The 15375-nt window shown below is 40.8% G+C and overlaps 1 long non-coding RNA gene across 1 annotated transcript in view; it reads left to right on the top strand.

Annotated features, from left to right (window-relative positions):
• The first annotated feature begins 2889 nt into the window (after positions 1–2889).
• The window catches only part of LOC107318028 (uncharacterized), a 28296-nt gene continuing 15810 nt past the window's right edge, over positions 2890–15375 (top strand). The window contains exons 1-2 of the long non-coding RNA XR_014933184.1: positions 2890–4099; positions 8511–8708. This is a non-coding gene — a long non-coding RNA (uncharacterized LOC107318028). The remainder of the gene's footprint in view (positions 4100–8510; positions 8709–15375) is intronic.

Consider the following 15375-nt stretch of genomic DNA (forward strand, 5'->3'; position numbering starts at 1 on the left):
ACAATGGCCTTTGCTAAGAAAAGATGCAAGTTCTTATGAGGTACTTTGAAGAGCACCTGAAGATAATCTTCTTTCACATGAGAGCATCTACCAAAATGACCACCTTTTCCCTATGTTGGAAGGTAAACACTCTCTTTATGGTAGAAAATATGGGAGTACATTTTAAAAAAGAAAAAGTCAGGTATTTTTTGCCATCTTTTGTGCATTTGTGCTGTGTGATTTTAGAAATCCTTTCTTTCAAAGGTGAAAATTTTGCTTTATAGATGCATAACACCGAGGCTTTGTCCCACCACTTGCTTTCCCTTCATGAAATCTGTATTTCAAACCCATGCTGGTGTTTAGAGCTCTGCTGTGTTATTGCCATAATGTATTCATAGTTTTAACCTCAGCTAGAAATTGCTTCTCACCTTCTGTATTCTTCTCACCTTTTGTATTCTCTCACCAGGTTTTGTGAGGAAGAGTGTCTTGAATGGAGATACAAGCTCTGAGCATGGCATTGTATTTTGGTTCTCACTCTGACTTCCCAGGCCAGTTGCTTGATATTTCAGTGCCTGATCAGTTCTTGTACTGAAGCGAGTCTTTGATTCTGTTTTGAAATGGCTCTGCAAAAGTATACAAAATCCTAGGAAGAGGTTCTGCTCCATGCAGGAACGTATCTGTTGCTATACGGCAATACCATATCTCATCTATCTGGTACAATCGGGTGGTGCTCTCGTAGAACTCTGAATTGAGTTCAAATCTACAAGTGGAAGGTGGGAGAAGTGCTGCTCTTCTCTATCAGTCAGAGGCTCAGGCTTTATGAACAGAGTGTGTGACAGCACAAGGTCCTGCCAGATCTGTGAGCGTGCCATGTTCAGGCTGTTCTGCCATTTTATAGCTGCTAATGTGAGGATATTCGTTAGTGCTGTTGAGATCCTGAAATGGGAGGACTGTGCCATAAAACAAATGTCCTTCTGTCCAGCAAGCCCTCTGACAGAACTTCACCCTCTCCCTACCCAGAGCTAAGCACAGTCGTGTCCTGTCTGCTGCTGTATAAGGCAGCACAAAAGTGGACTCTCGCCTCTGGCAGACGGAACAACTGGAGGACCATTGTGTTCTGCTTCCTTTTCCTGAGTGAGAATCACCCACTTTGGGTATTAATTATTCATGTTGATATTTCTGCATCATTTAGGAAGAATCTGGTGGCCCACACGGCTCCAAGAATAGCTTCCCTTCGTTACTTTTTAATGTGAACACTTTAGTTTGCTTCATCATCCAGGGTTGTTCTGGCTAAGATGGTGTACATCTCCCTGCTGAAAGCAGATGAAGCATTAAATGTTCTACGCTGCTACTTTTACTTAGATCTCCAGCTGACAGGAGGAAAAGAGTCCTGCTGCTCAGTATCACATTGTCTCTATCTGTTTGCTTCTCCAGAGGTATGGATGTAGTATTGTGAGATGCTGATACTGTTACTGCAAATGAGTGGTCTGCAAGCTGCCTTGTGCATGGTGCTCTCAATGAACATAATCCTTTCTGCAAGATGTCAGGGGCTGTAGCTGCTGCAAACTCTTCCCACATCATGGATTACTACCAAACAGGAACATCTTTCTGTGCATATTTCTTTGAAGTCCTTCCAATGGTATCAATCAAATAAGCAAACCTCTGTGATGGCATCACTTGCCTCGTTTCATGCGAAACACAGGTGAGAGACAGGCTGTCAATGTAAAGAATAAAAGTGAAACCAACTAAACAAAAGCACCCAACAAAGTGCTGGGGGGAAACCATTTTTAAATCTGCAGCTGCATCCTTGCTTTCCCAGAAATAATACATGCAGCAAGCAGCCCTTTTTCAGAGTATCCATTTTGTTTGTTTGTTTGTTTTCACAACAGGATTCTGAGTTCTGAGAACAATTAGCTGCACTGCTTCCCTGAGACAGTAGTTCTACTTAGTCTTTTTTCTCCTTTATAATCAGACTGGTGACCCAACTGGAGCCCTGGCCTGAGAGATGTTTGAACAAATATACAGAAGGGGACTATTTCTCCATATGCAGTCTCAGTACGATGTAAAAAACAGCAGGTGGCTATGATGAGCCAAGCTCAAGGTAAGAATGAGAAGCACTGGTCAGAGCAGAGCAGCTCCCAAGCCACTCAGTGCAATTTGTAAGAGGAAAAGCTGCAAGAATTATTAATTTTGCTTTAAATGAAAATCTGTTAGCTTTTTACACAGCAGAATTCATTGGTGGACATACAGGCAGATATTTATTGGCTGAAATAACATGACAATGGCCAAAAATTGGGGCCTAAACTAATAGACAGAATATTTAGGACTGTTATCATAGAGCTGTAAGCTGCTCCCAGATGCTCTCTAAAATCTTACTGGTAGAGGAATGAATTTAACCCTATAGGAGCTCACCAGTGTATTCAGCACCGTCCTCCCAGTGGATTTTCATTTAACAAATCAGTACATCCAACAGTAAAAGAGTGAAGTGAAACACCATTGATACCTGTTTATCCAAATAGCTGAAAGCCCGATGGGCTGCAGCCCTGCAGTCACGTCCACCAGGGCTAAGTGCAGATAATGTGTGTTTATTTGATAGCTGAGCCACATCTTACTCTCATTAGTTGAGAATGATTCATGAGGTCTAAGAAGGCTTTTCCAACTTTTTTTTTTTTTTTTCTTTTTTCTTTTTTTAACTTCAGAGCAGCTTAATCTATGCCTGAAATGCATGTGAGCCTTGGCCTGATCTTGGAAGCAACCTTCCTGCTCTGTTTCTTCTTGCCAAAGTTGTATTTGTTATTTCTGCTGTCTTTCTCAGCACTGGACGTGCAGATTCTCTCATCAGGAATTAACTATAGGAAAGCATTTGGGCACTGTGAGTGACAAAATGCTTCACCTGGGGAAACCATAGCTCTGAGCTGTGTAAGACTACTGCAGAACCAGTGAGGGGCAGCAGCAGGAGCCTGGGTGGGCAGAGAGATCCCACCAGGGCTAGGCGTGCTCTCTGTGTCTATAGCCCAGGACCCCTTTCTATACCCCATCCACCCACCCACCCTCATACTCAGATTCCCATGGCCATATCCAGCCTGGCCTTGAACACCTCCAGGGACGGAGTATCCACAGCTTCTTTGGGCAGCAGTGCCAGTGCTTCATCACTATCTGAGTAAAGATTTCTTTTCCATACCCTTAGATCCAAATTCCCGGGTAGTTACAAATTGCAGCAGGGTTTTTGTGTTTGTATTTCTTTGTATCCAAGAAGAAGTAAAAATAAAATAAAATAAAAAAAAAAAAAAAAAGGGATCTATTTTACTGATCAAAAGAACGATTTTAAATTTGCAATTTCTTTTAAGTAGGTACAGAATATCAAGGCCCTCTATGAAACTTCTAATAACTACCTGCAGTTACTGTTCTAAATTAAATGACTTGAAAATTGAATGTGTTCAGGTTTCTAGAATCAGCGTGAAATAGTAAGTTACTAAAGCAGTGAAGCAGTTTGCAGTGTGTAATAAATGTGTATAATTACTTGAGGAAGATGGGCGTACTGTCATAAAAAGAAATTGAAAAGCTGTTAACATCACTACATGTCACAGTTTGTGCTCTACAATAAGTCACAATTCTGACAGCAGTTTATCTATTATGCTGGCATGTCAATAAGGAGAACACAATAAGGCTTGTAATAATATTTCCATTTAGCAAAGTGGTTTTCATAAGGCAGCAATAACTTGAATCTGCAGTAACCTGAACTTTAAATTCATATTTATTGAGAGAAGCTGTTGAATTGTTCTTTTCTGGAAGAGGCTAAAATATAAAGGTGTAAGCAAAATATTAGTGTTTTTATTTTGCTAAAGCATAGAAACGTTAAGGTTGGAGAAGACCTCCAAGGTCATCTGGTCCAACCAGCCACTTCCCACCAATACTGCCCAGTGAACCATGTCCCTAAGTACCACGTCTACCCTTTCCTCGAACGTCTCCACTTCCATATATCACGTTTGCTCCCAGTTCCCCCCTACCCCACAGGGGCAGCATGAGGACGTCCTTTCACAGGGGCAGCAGATGAAGAAAAGAAAAAGGAAGATGCCCCAGCACCTTCTAACTCCTGCTTTGATCAAGACCATACAAAGAGGTAACAAAATTAACTGGGGGTGGAGTGGGGGTGTGTGTGGAGTCAGTGTTGACATACTGGAAGATGTTACTGTACATTTGTGTTGCTGTTGTGGTGCTGGTCCACTAGAGCTGTGCAGTTACACGTGCTGCTTTCCATCAGGCAGGAGGTGAGCAAAGACCCGGGTCCATCTCACAATCCCAGGCCAAGTGACAGGCATGGGTCCACCATAGCTCCATGCTCCTGCACTGAAGTGTGTGATTGTGTTGACCTCTAGTGGCTGCAAGGAAGAGAGGGACAGACCTCCAGGTGAATGGAGCATGCAAACTGTTAAAGCGACATGAGTTAGGGCAGCATTCCATAAAACCCACAAGTCATATATTCATGTTCTCCTTGCCTTCCATGGTATAGATTTTGTGATCCTCCATGTCATGCTTTGGTTGTTTCAAATTCATGATATCTTCTGCATCCAGGAGCATCTCCAGTGAGGCTGCTCAGGGGTCTGCCTTCGCATGGGTGAATGGGAGCAAGATGTCCCTGAGCTAAGCTCTCACGAACCACTGTATTAGAAACAGGGATTTGTAGATCTGGGTGTTGCATCCTTTGGGTGCGTTCTTCTTTTCCAGCCAAGACACAGAACTTTTGGTTGGGCTAAGAAAGAATTCTGCCCATTTCAAATGATTCCGTGAATCAACTCTCTGTGGAACATTTTCTCTTTTCAGTGGGAAGTACCATTTACTGGTTTTGTTGGTGGTACAGGCAAACCAAAAGGATTGCTCTTGATCCTGTGTGGAAGCAGCAGTTCTTCCACACAGTGGTGGCACTGAGGCAGCCCTTGATGTTGGGTTTCTGGGCTGGAGGTCAGCCCTGTCCCTGTGCCTTCCACTAGATGTTCAGCCTCACTAGAGCCTGAGTAGACTATCAGAAGTAGACAATGTTTATCCCAGCTGAAGCTCAAAATTTAGCTGTAATTGAAGCCAGTACTGAAAGCCTCTATTTGGAAACTGTAAAAAATGGGCTATCTTGCATCTGTAAGCAAAAGCGGGTGTAAATAATTGATAATAGATAAAAATTGCTAAAATATATCAAGGATGCCATCTGTCTTCTTGCCAGTTTTTATACTGAATAATCAAAAAGTTTTAGTGGAGATGGATGACAGCATATAACACCAGCCGTTCTGTGCACACTGTTATTACGAGTTGCCTGTAATTTGAGAATTGTGCTGGTGGCTAAAGAAGATTGCAATAGGAAAACAAATACCAGGAAAGCCACCAATACAGTTCTCTGAAAGGGAAGCAAATGGAAGGATGTGTCTAACACACATCACAAGAGTACTGTGGAAGCTTCCTGATTTGCCTTCCAGCTGAGACCCTGCATATTCAGGGCCTGATGGGGATTTGCAGGCTGCTGTGCCCTGATGTGTGTCCCAGCTGGGTCCGAGCTTTACTTTTCAAATTCAGGGAGCAAAAAAGCACATCATAGGGATGAGGTGAGTTATATTTCAGTGGAAGGCCTGCAACTTGAGTATTTCCATCTCTGATGGCAAAATATTCTTAGTGCCTTCTGTTGTAAACAGTTTTGGTCTAGCAGATATTCGACTGTGCTTATACTTAAAAGGAATAAAATATGTAACTTCTACTGCTAAATCTTTCTGTGGTCTGCCCTTGGCAGGCTGCCTTGCTACTTACATGTTCTGTGTTGAAAGAGAAACCTTGAACAACGTAACACAGTTATCAACTTCTGCTTCCATGCCCTCATTTATTCATTAAAAGGTGTGCAGCCATTTGAAAATAATAACATTAATTCAATACCACAGCTGGTATTTTCAAGAGGAACATGAAAGACAGCTGTGTAGAAACCTGTATTTTTCTACCTGTTATTAACAAAATCACAGTTCTGGAAAGCTTTGTGAAACTTGTGCTAGATTTGATCTTGCTTCTGAATCTGTCTTCCTAGAATATGTAAATATTGAAACTGATGGAGGAGGGAATGGAGTGAGTCAAAGTAACTGGGGTTTATTGTAGGAGCTGTATTGTTTGAGATGCTCTAAACAGAGAAATGGTACAGTAATGTCAAATTGTAAATCAGACATGTACTTCTGTCTCCACTGGTACCTTTCATAACTGGCTGTGAGAAGAACAGATTTCACTAGGAAGAAGCTGTAGTCAGCCCATCACAGAGAGTAATATGGTTATCAGCCATCTAGGCAATATTATGTGTAAGAAAATTTCTTGGTGAGTACTACTTATGCTGAAAATCATTATTTCCTATATTAGGTCCAAACCACTTTTGGTGGTTTCTAGTTATGAGATGTTTTAATGTTGAAATGTGATGGAAATAATTACTTTGTCACACTCCTTTGTGATGCCACTGTGTAGTGCAAATGGATGAAAGTATTACACAAAGATTTTATTCTCTTTATTTTGAAGTAACCGTCTTCAAGCACCACAATCCATTACTGAGAGCATCACAAACCATCCGCCATTCCTGAACTCCCCCTAACATTTCTCTGTTGGCCTCAGCTTGACCTACAAGAGTTGTTCATCTCTCTTTCTAAACTTACTTTCTTCTTATTATTATACACCCTTCTCCTATTCCAGGCAATTAATTAAGATGGATAAAGCTGTGCCAAATGGTGATTTGATTTGTCAAATAAAGATATGAAAAATCTGCTGATTCTTTTCCAGGCCTGCTGTGTTACACTGAGTCTTTGTTTCTGCTCTTCATTCTCAATTTTGTGAGCAAAGGCTGGAAGGAGTTGTATCAAAACATTATTTTGACCCACTAAAGTAGAATCAGATATATGCTTAAATGTCTGCCTGGCTGAGGTTGAATTCGTTTCTTTGGAGGGGAAACATTTAAGAGAAACCCTAAACCAGATGAATTAAACAGGGAATTTTTTCTTGGAGAGACTTTTAGTATTCAAAGATCAAATTCTGTTGATAGATTAAGAAAAACAAGACAAACAAGACCCTTTCCTCCCCCCCCCCCCCCCCCCCCCCCAAATTTAACTGGTTCTTTTTCCAGGTAAATTTCAATTGTCATGAGATATTTTGTTAATGCAGATGTCACTGTGTGTGTTCTGTGTATCCACGTCCATGAAATGTGGTTGTTATAGCAACAGGTTTAACCATTAAGCAGATTTTTGTCTTGGAGCTGCTTCATAGCATATAACATAACCATGTAATGAGGATTTTGCAGCATCTTTAAATATCATGCTAGGCAGTATGGGATACAAATACCAATTACCTCCCTAAGTAATTTAGCTGCAAATTATTATTTCTCCCCGAAGGCATTATCTCTAATATGTGTGCATTATTAGTCTGCCCGATTCCTTCTGGCTGAATGTGAAAAACAGTATTTACATATACAGTATTTAAATGTGTCAGAATGCTTAGATTTCAAAGGGCTCACAACAGCAACAATTCTGAAACTGAATTCCAAGTGTAGCCTTTCAGCATCTGAAAGTCTTGTCCAAACTCTGCAACTGCACTTCGTAAATCACTGTGCAATGCTAGCTATCATTACATTCCCATCGCTTTGAGCCTGTGGCTGCAGGCTGTTCCCAGCCAGATGAGATGAGTACTTTGAGATGTCATTTTGGTTCTGTTCTTTGCTTACTATTCTCCTGAAACTGAACTCTTCTCTGCTGCTTGAGTTTTCAGTTCAGAATCGAGCTATTTGCAGAATTACCTGCGTTAGGATCTGATGGTGGGAGTGAATCTAAAAGGGCAGCACAACGGTGAAATGCCACCGTAAATATCAAAGAACAGGCAATGCGGGGTCACCTCCAGAGCAGATTGGTGCAACAATCACTGCTGCAGGCAGCAGCTCCTTAGGGTCACAGGGCACTTGGTATAACATCATTCTCTATCCATCTGAAATCCACCCCTTGGAGCTCTCGGCTTTCGACTTGGTTGTTGGTTTGGGTTGTTTTTATTGTATTTTGAAGCCTGCAAAAGAAAACGGAGAATGCTGCTTAATATGAAATAACTGCTTGCAGGAAGAACTGAGCTTGTGCTGCAGTTTGCACAGCACCTCATGTGTTTGGGGCCTTTTGAAGTAGTTTTGTTGTTGTTCTTTCTTTGCACCAAAACATCACGCTTTGTGAGTAAGGTTTTGTTTTAAGCAGTAAGAGAAGCCCTTAAAAGTTCTGAGAAAGGATGGTAGGAAGGTGTACTGTTTTTCAAATAAGAACCATGGAATAGCTTGGGTTGGTGAGGTCCTTAAAGATCATCTAGCTCTAACCCCTTGCCATGGGCAGGTTTGTGAACCACTAGATCAGGCTGCCCAGGATCCCATCCAACCTGGCCTTCTTAACTTCATTAACAATTGACAGTATTGTTATTGAGTATTACTGATGTGCAATATAAATATGTATATATTGCTGCTGATTAATTTTAATGTTTTTAATAAGTGAACATTTCTTCAGCAGATGTATGGGTATTCCTAAGTTAGGACCTGAACCAATGATTGAGAACCTGATGAACAGACACAGCCAGCCCTGGGAGCACAGGTGAATTGCTTTTGACCAGAAGCCTCATTTAAGGGCTGGCTACCATAGAGGAAGGATATCTACCTGGAGATCTCTCCTTTTGGAGTATTTGATGAGCTCTGATCCTCAGAATGGGTAAGCGAATCTTTCTTTCTTTATCTGGATTGTGAGCCTTTTTTGGGTGATGTAAAAGTGATTATCTGCCATCACCTTTCCCTACAGATGTCCTGGGTTTGAAATGGATAACAGATAATCTGTTACACTAAACAGTGCAGCAATTTATTCTCTTTTGATGCTTATTTGTTATTATTCTTATTTTGGTGCGGTGCCTCCAATGCTTTTAGTAAATAGTGTTCTAAAATTAATGGATTTCCAGAATTTACTTGTATGCTGCCATGTGTACAACCCAGATTAATCTAGGGTTAAGTTTCTAGGCCTGCAGATCAGCTCTTAATGGTAAGGTGACAAATTGTCTCCTGAGATGGGACATTTGGTTTGATGGAAAGATGAGCCTTGGATGAAAGAAATGGCATTTTTGCTCTTTCCATTTTATTTCTGTTAAACATAGATGGGAAACCTCAGTCATGTCTTTAATGGCTGTCATCAGATTGTTATTATAAGTTTGTAAATTGTCTCTTGTCAGTTTAAAAGACTATTATTGCCAGAACTCATACGATACACTTGCACTGTATCACCTTCTTTTTTAAAGTGTAGTTTTGAACTCTGAGACTTCTGATTTCAGAAGCGTTTAATTTGTTTTGCAAATCTCCCTGCTGTGCCCTCAGCCTGTGATCTCTCTTTTGCTCAGTCTGTATGAAGATGGGGGAGTAGCTGGTTGGTTCTTCTGCTTGTTAGTTGACCTCTGGAAATCACTGATGTCTCATAGAGGCTCTGGCTTGTGTGGGAGGGAAGAAGCTAGGCTGGAGAACCTTCTGGAATGAGAGGATCATAGAATTGTTAAGGTTGGAAAGATCTCTAAAATCACTTAGCCTGACTGTCAGTGTATGGATATGGGGCAGAGCCAGGACCCTGAAGGGGAAACATTCCTCTGGGGCTGCTGGGATCCAGAGGTTCCTGTCTGGAAAGATGTGTTCCATGGTGTATAGGAGTATCACTTCTGCCTTTGGCTGGTAGTAGGGGGGCACATCTCCATTGGACTAGCCTTGAAATGTGCTTGGAGATGTAGGATCCCACATTCCTCAACCTGCTTCCTTAGAGCATTGTGTATCAATACTGATTGGCTTCCTACATGCCCAGAGGCAGCGAAGAAACATCTACCACAGGCAGTGACAGGTGATTCAGCAGGAGCTCTGGTGACTCATTTAGCAGCTGAGGAGATTAAAATCAATTCCTGCTTCAGAAAATGATGGACTGCCCTTTGGTGTCATCCATTAATCTACAGCAACTGCTCGATTGGAAAAAAACAGTCCCTAATTGTTAATGTAGCCACAAGAGGGAGCCCATGATGGCATAAGAACGTATGGAAATGGACCAATGCAGAGATTTTCAATTCAGTTATTAGGAAGCAGCTGATTACTTAAGTCCCCTTTTTGCATTTTCTGAAGGCCTTTTTTTCAGAAGTTTTCCAGAGTTGTTTGCATATTTAGCAGACAAATTGAGGTGACAAGAGTTAAGTATTATTTGTGACTATTCTGAGGAAGCTGCTGTTTTGTCTTCTTTTAAATGTGTATGGAATTCCATAGGAAGGACAAAACTCAAAGAAGCCCTGAAACTTTTGTCCTTAATAACATGTAGCAAAGTAAGTATTTGAAGAGCATATGAGAAGACTTTTTTTTTCTTTTGTAAGATAGCAGGGCTTTGTCTTCCTGAGGTGCCCAGAGGTGGATGATAGGCCTTGCTCAGGGGCATGTGCTGACCATCTAGGGCAGGGCAGAGTGAAAGTACAGCATGAATCCCATGCTTTATTGCTCAAAGGACCTGTAAGCTAATGTACTTCCCATAAATTATATCCAAAAATTGAATTGTCCCTTAAAAACTGGGGAAAAACTATCACAAACTTCTCTGGACAGGAGAGAGAGAGATTGTGCAGCTGATATGCCAAAGGGAATCATTTCTGTTAATTAATCAGCAGTATAATATTTCTTTTTTCTTATTTTACTTTTCTCTGCTTAACGTCCTTATGACACAGGCTAGCTGGATGCTTTTTCAACATCATCTACATCCCTTGGGAGGAAAAATGTTATTGAAGCAAAAAGAGCAGAGATGCTCAACCTTCTGTGTATGCGTACAACTCTAGAGCAATTTCAAAAGCTTTCTTTTTTTCCGCTTATTTACCTGAAATGACTAATCAGCTTCATTCTGAGGTTGTTCTCATCTACGTGTCTGACTTATTTCCTTCCTTGGCGTTTCTTGTTTGCGGACCAGCTGAAGGAGCTGGCTGGTTTACTTACAATTCCCAGTGTGATGATACTCTAATGTTATCCTGCAGAGAAAGAATCATTGTTGTGTTGTTGGTCTGTTTTCTGAACGTTCAGGGAATTGACTTCTGGTGACTGGCCTTATAGTTGCATTCCTGAGTTCATTCTCCTCCAGATTCCCCAGTCAGATCCAAGGTTTACACTATAGAACACACTGGGTTTGTCTTCTGCTGTACAGTCTACAACTGCCATCTGCATGAACAGCCCAATGTGACTAGCTGATACGCTGTAGAGCATCTGAATTGTCTTCTTTGGGGGTTGATTTGTTAACCTCCTCAGGTCAATGCCTGAGAAATTACATGGATGTTTTGCCAAGAAAAATGTGCCGTGCTTTTGGAACGTTCAATCTTTTTCAAATGTCAGTCAATCTGCTTGCAGAAATTAGCGTTCTCATCTCTTGACTCCTTGACCTTAATAACCAACAGAAATATCGAGCCAACCTTTTAAAGCGGAGATTACTCATTTCAATCCAATTGAAAAGCGTGATGGCAAGGAAACAAATGTTGAGGAATTTGGGGGGGGCTGAGTTACATTCATCTGATTCAGGCTTTTAAATCTGGCATTTCACTGTTGATTACAAGTTCCACTGTTTGTGGAGACTTAGTTCATTGTTTTAATGTTACGGATTGGTGCGAGCTTTTCTATTTCATTGCAAAATGTGTCACTAGAAAGGAATGTTTTGTGCTGTCCTGTTTCTTATTGTTAAGTATCCATTCTTCACATTTGTATCTTGAGGTATAAATTTAATAAATGCATGATGTTTACACTATATATATTTTATAATATTTAAGATCAAAATGTGCTTTCCTTAACCTAAGTCGGAAAGAGGCATATTGTTGAACTAGTCCCATCTGGCCTAGAGGGCTAGGCATGCACTGAAATTAGCTAATATTGGCCAGCTTACCTGTTTGCCTAGTATTAACTTGACCCTTTGGGAAGTGTGCTTTTGCTGACAATTTCTGTACTAGAAAGTAAGGGAATTATAGAGGAAATAAAGCATGAGAACACAAGTTCGATATCACTGTTTGTTTCCTGGACTAATAAAATCTCTGTAGATACCTTGCCTTGAATCTTAAGACCTATGAAAATACTGATGCTCTCATCTAGTAACAGTGCATGGAAGTCCTCATTTTTCTTGAATAATGAAGTTATAACATCCCTACTGTGATGATATTGGGGATCCAATATTAATAATTACTTAATTGATTAATTCTCTGTTTCCTTGTGTTAAGAGCTTTAACTATTGACCTCAACTCTGTTGTTGTGAAATTTAGCACAATGATTGATAGGGATTTGGCATATAAGAACAAAACTTATCTGCTGTGTTGATTTCTGAGATTTCAGGCAACAAAGGCCTGTTTTGCAATGAAAAGACCTGCAAGAGCAAAAGCATACCTCGTTAGAAGGAGGAGAATTAAGTGTTCTGTACTGAGTGAAACAATTTTCCTTGATGAGCTGTGCATTTAAACATGACCGTCCCAGTGTGGAGTCAAATACCTTGTGAAATATTTGAGTTTCAGCAGAATTGCTTTCTTTTTGTTTTAAACTCTTTCCTTTTTCCTCACAGATTCTTTGTTCTCTGAGTTTAGGATTTTTAGAAAGCTAGCAGTTATTTCCCATTCTAATTTTGTTTTGAGCACCTCAGAGCTACAGAGAAGTACACAGGAACACTCAGTTCTTCAAGTGAGTAATGAACTGCCTCAGCTGCTTTTGGACTTCCTTCAAACTAGAATATTACTTAAGATAATGATAGGTGACCAGGTATCTTCAGAGAAAGGTTAATGACAACATACGTCTCCCAGTAGCAATGAAATTCTTAATTTCCTGGCTGGCTTTGCTCCAGTGTAAAAATGTGTTTTTGCTATCTAAAGAAGGATATTGTAGTATGCAGAGTGCCTTTGGCTCTCTATGAAGGTGCTTTGTTCAGTGCAATGTATTTTCCAAGAATCCACTCCTAGGGAATGCTCTCCAAGCCATTTGCAGGGCAGGCCTGCATCCCAGAAGAAAGGAAATTTATGATACATGTTCTCTTGCAAGTAGGTTCTTCATCTTGGGAAGCCCCTTGCAAGAATCTGTGACAGCTTAAACTGGTTCCACTTTGGGTGACTTGATGAGACAGAACAGGCTGGGTACTTAATACTCGAAGCTTTAGTTGGGGAGGAAGGGATAGTTAGGTCAAAATAGCTTTCCAAAAACTTCTAAGAAGTGGTCTCTATAAAGCACTTAAAAGCATTTCAACACATGAAAGAGTTAAAAATCACCATTGTTTCTTCATTTCTTTTTTTTCCCAAATGCCTTGAAATGTGTGCTGTAATCTTCTGAGCACCTCCTTGTAAGCTCTTCCCATGAATGTTCTTTACAAAACTAAAAGGCTGTCTACTGTTTTAGTACAATACCCTTGCATCTTGTTTTACATCGACTCATCTTCATTACAATGCTTTTAACTGTAATTTGCAGTTGATCTTTTCGGCTTCCCTGTGGGATCAAAGGCCATTCCCTAACTATCAAATTAAATCGTTTTCCAAAAGTTTCCTTCCCTTCCCGTGGGTTCAGTGTCACCGCAGTCAGAGTAATTAATTCATTTATTTACCATTCTGGTTTTGGTAGATGTTTTTATTTTTCTCTAGGAGGCTTTTGTACCTTAGTGCAAATGGCAAGTAGTGTAGACATGTGCTTTACATTCTGTATAGGTCTGTACCTCTTCAGATAGGACAGTGAATACATCTATTGATCGTAAAGAGCTTGTAGGTCTGGACCAAAGATTGACCTATAGGTTAGGAATGCTGTCATGAGGAAAATGCAAATTTGTAATGGGGTGAATGGAGGAATAAGCCTTTTCGTTTATTTTGTCCGTGTTTATGTAACTGCTGTACAAAAAAAGCCAGTCTATGCTTTATTCCATTATTGAAAGAGATGCGCAGGATAAAGGTGGGTGTCAGGCTGCAGAGAAAAAGAGCAATGACTTAAATCAATCCAAAAGCACTTACTCATGCCAAGGAGCAGACATAAGATCAAAAGTGATAAACAAAGAAACCTAAATCCCATATCAACAGTACAATATTAGAAGGGTGATTAAGACTATGGGCCTAAGGGAATGTGTACGCTGCAGTACTGAACATGGAGTACCTGACGTTTAGACTACCTAGAAAAACTGGCAGGCTTGACTGACCTGTGCAAGTGGTGTGTAGTATATTGCACTGATGAATCAAAGGGCTGCAGACTGATAGCCTTTGGCATTGCGAGGCTGTGCAGGTAACTGCATCCAGAAACAACTAGGCAAGATATTTCTTCTCTAACTGTAACTTGTTTATATATGATACTTGAGTTTGAATTGTGCGTATCTACACTGGTAGTAGAAAAGGGAGCACAGCTCTACTATTTGGGGTATTTGCTTATCTAAACACAGGCTCTTTCCCAACATTTACCACAGAATTTCCTGATGAACTGAGGCCAATTGGCAGATTTTTCTCAGAAAAGATGACAAAAATGATAAAGATTTGGAGCTTGTAAAATTGTTCCTTTCTTGCAATTATTTTTAATATTAGCACCCATTAAAATATGTTCATTATACCTTTACAACATCAAGTATTTATGTCTTCTCTAGGAGAAATGCTGTAATCCATACATTCACCAGTATTTCTTTGGATCCCGATGAAACACTGGTGGGTAAGATGGACCCGTGCTAAGTATGTGCTCCCTGCTGCTGTGGTAACACGCAGTGCCTTGTGTCACAGGCACTGGGCACAGTGCTTGCTTTGAGAGAAATATCAAGAAGGAAGCACTATGAAAATGTGATGTTAGAGGCTGTTCAGCTGCTTTCTGGAAAGGAAAAAAGGAACTGTGCTTGTAAGGATGTAAGACAAGCACAAGGGCTACCTGGAGAGAAGCAGCCTCATCCTGCTCTGATGGTGCTGGGTGAGTCACTCTTGGTCTTACTCAGCGCTGCCCTGGCACATCTCCCCATGGGCAACAGCCTCTGCCCAGTCCAAAGCACACAGAAGCACCTTACTGCTGGTTCCAAGCAGCTGTCTGAGTCTCTCCCCTTCCTGAGCAAGGCTGCATTGTGCTGCCAACCACTGCTGTGCTGCCTGCAGTGGGAGATGCTCTTGACTCCAGCACTGCCGTTGTCATGGCTTTGCCCTGGTGTAAATGAGATCAGTAACTGGCTTGCTGCCACTGAACATGGTATTTGCAAGGACTGAATTATGCTTGTCATTGTTTGCTTTTTGTTTTTCCCTAACAAGAATAACAATGCTGACAAAATCCTCACCTTGAGAAAGATGTAGTGTAGGTCTTTTCTTTAAAAGGGAAGTCTAACAAAACTAAAACAAACCAGAGAAAGAAACAGTCCCTATATTTGGACA

This window comes from Coturnix japonica, chromosome 12, assembly GCF_054131305.1.
Source record: "Coturnix japonica strain WE chromosome 12, WE-NBRP24, whole genome shotgun sequence".
Taxonomy (NCBI): domain Eukaryota; kingdom Metazoa; phylum Chordata; class Aves; order Galliformes; family Phasianidae; genus Coturnix; species Coturnix japonica.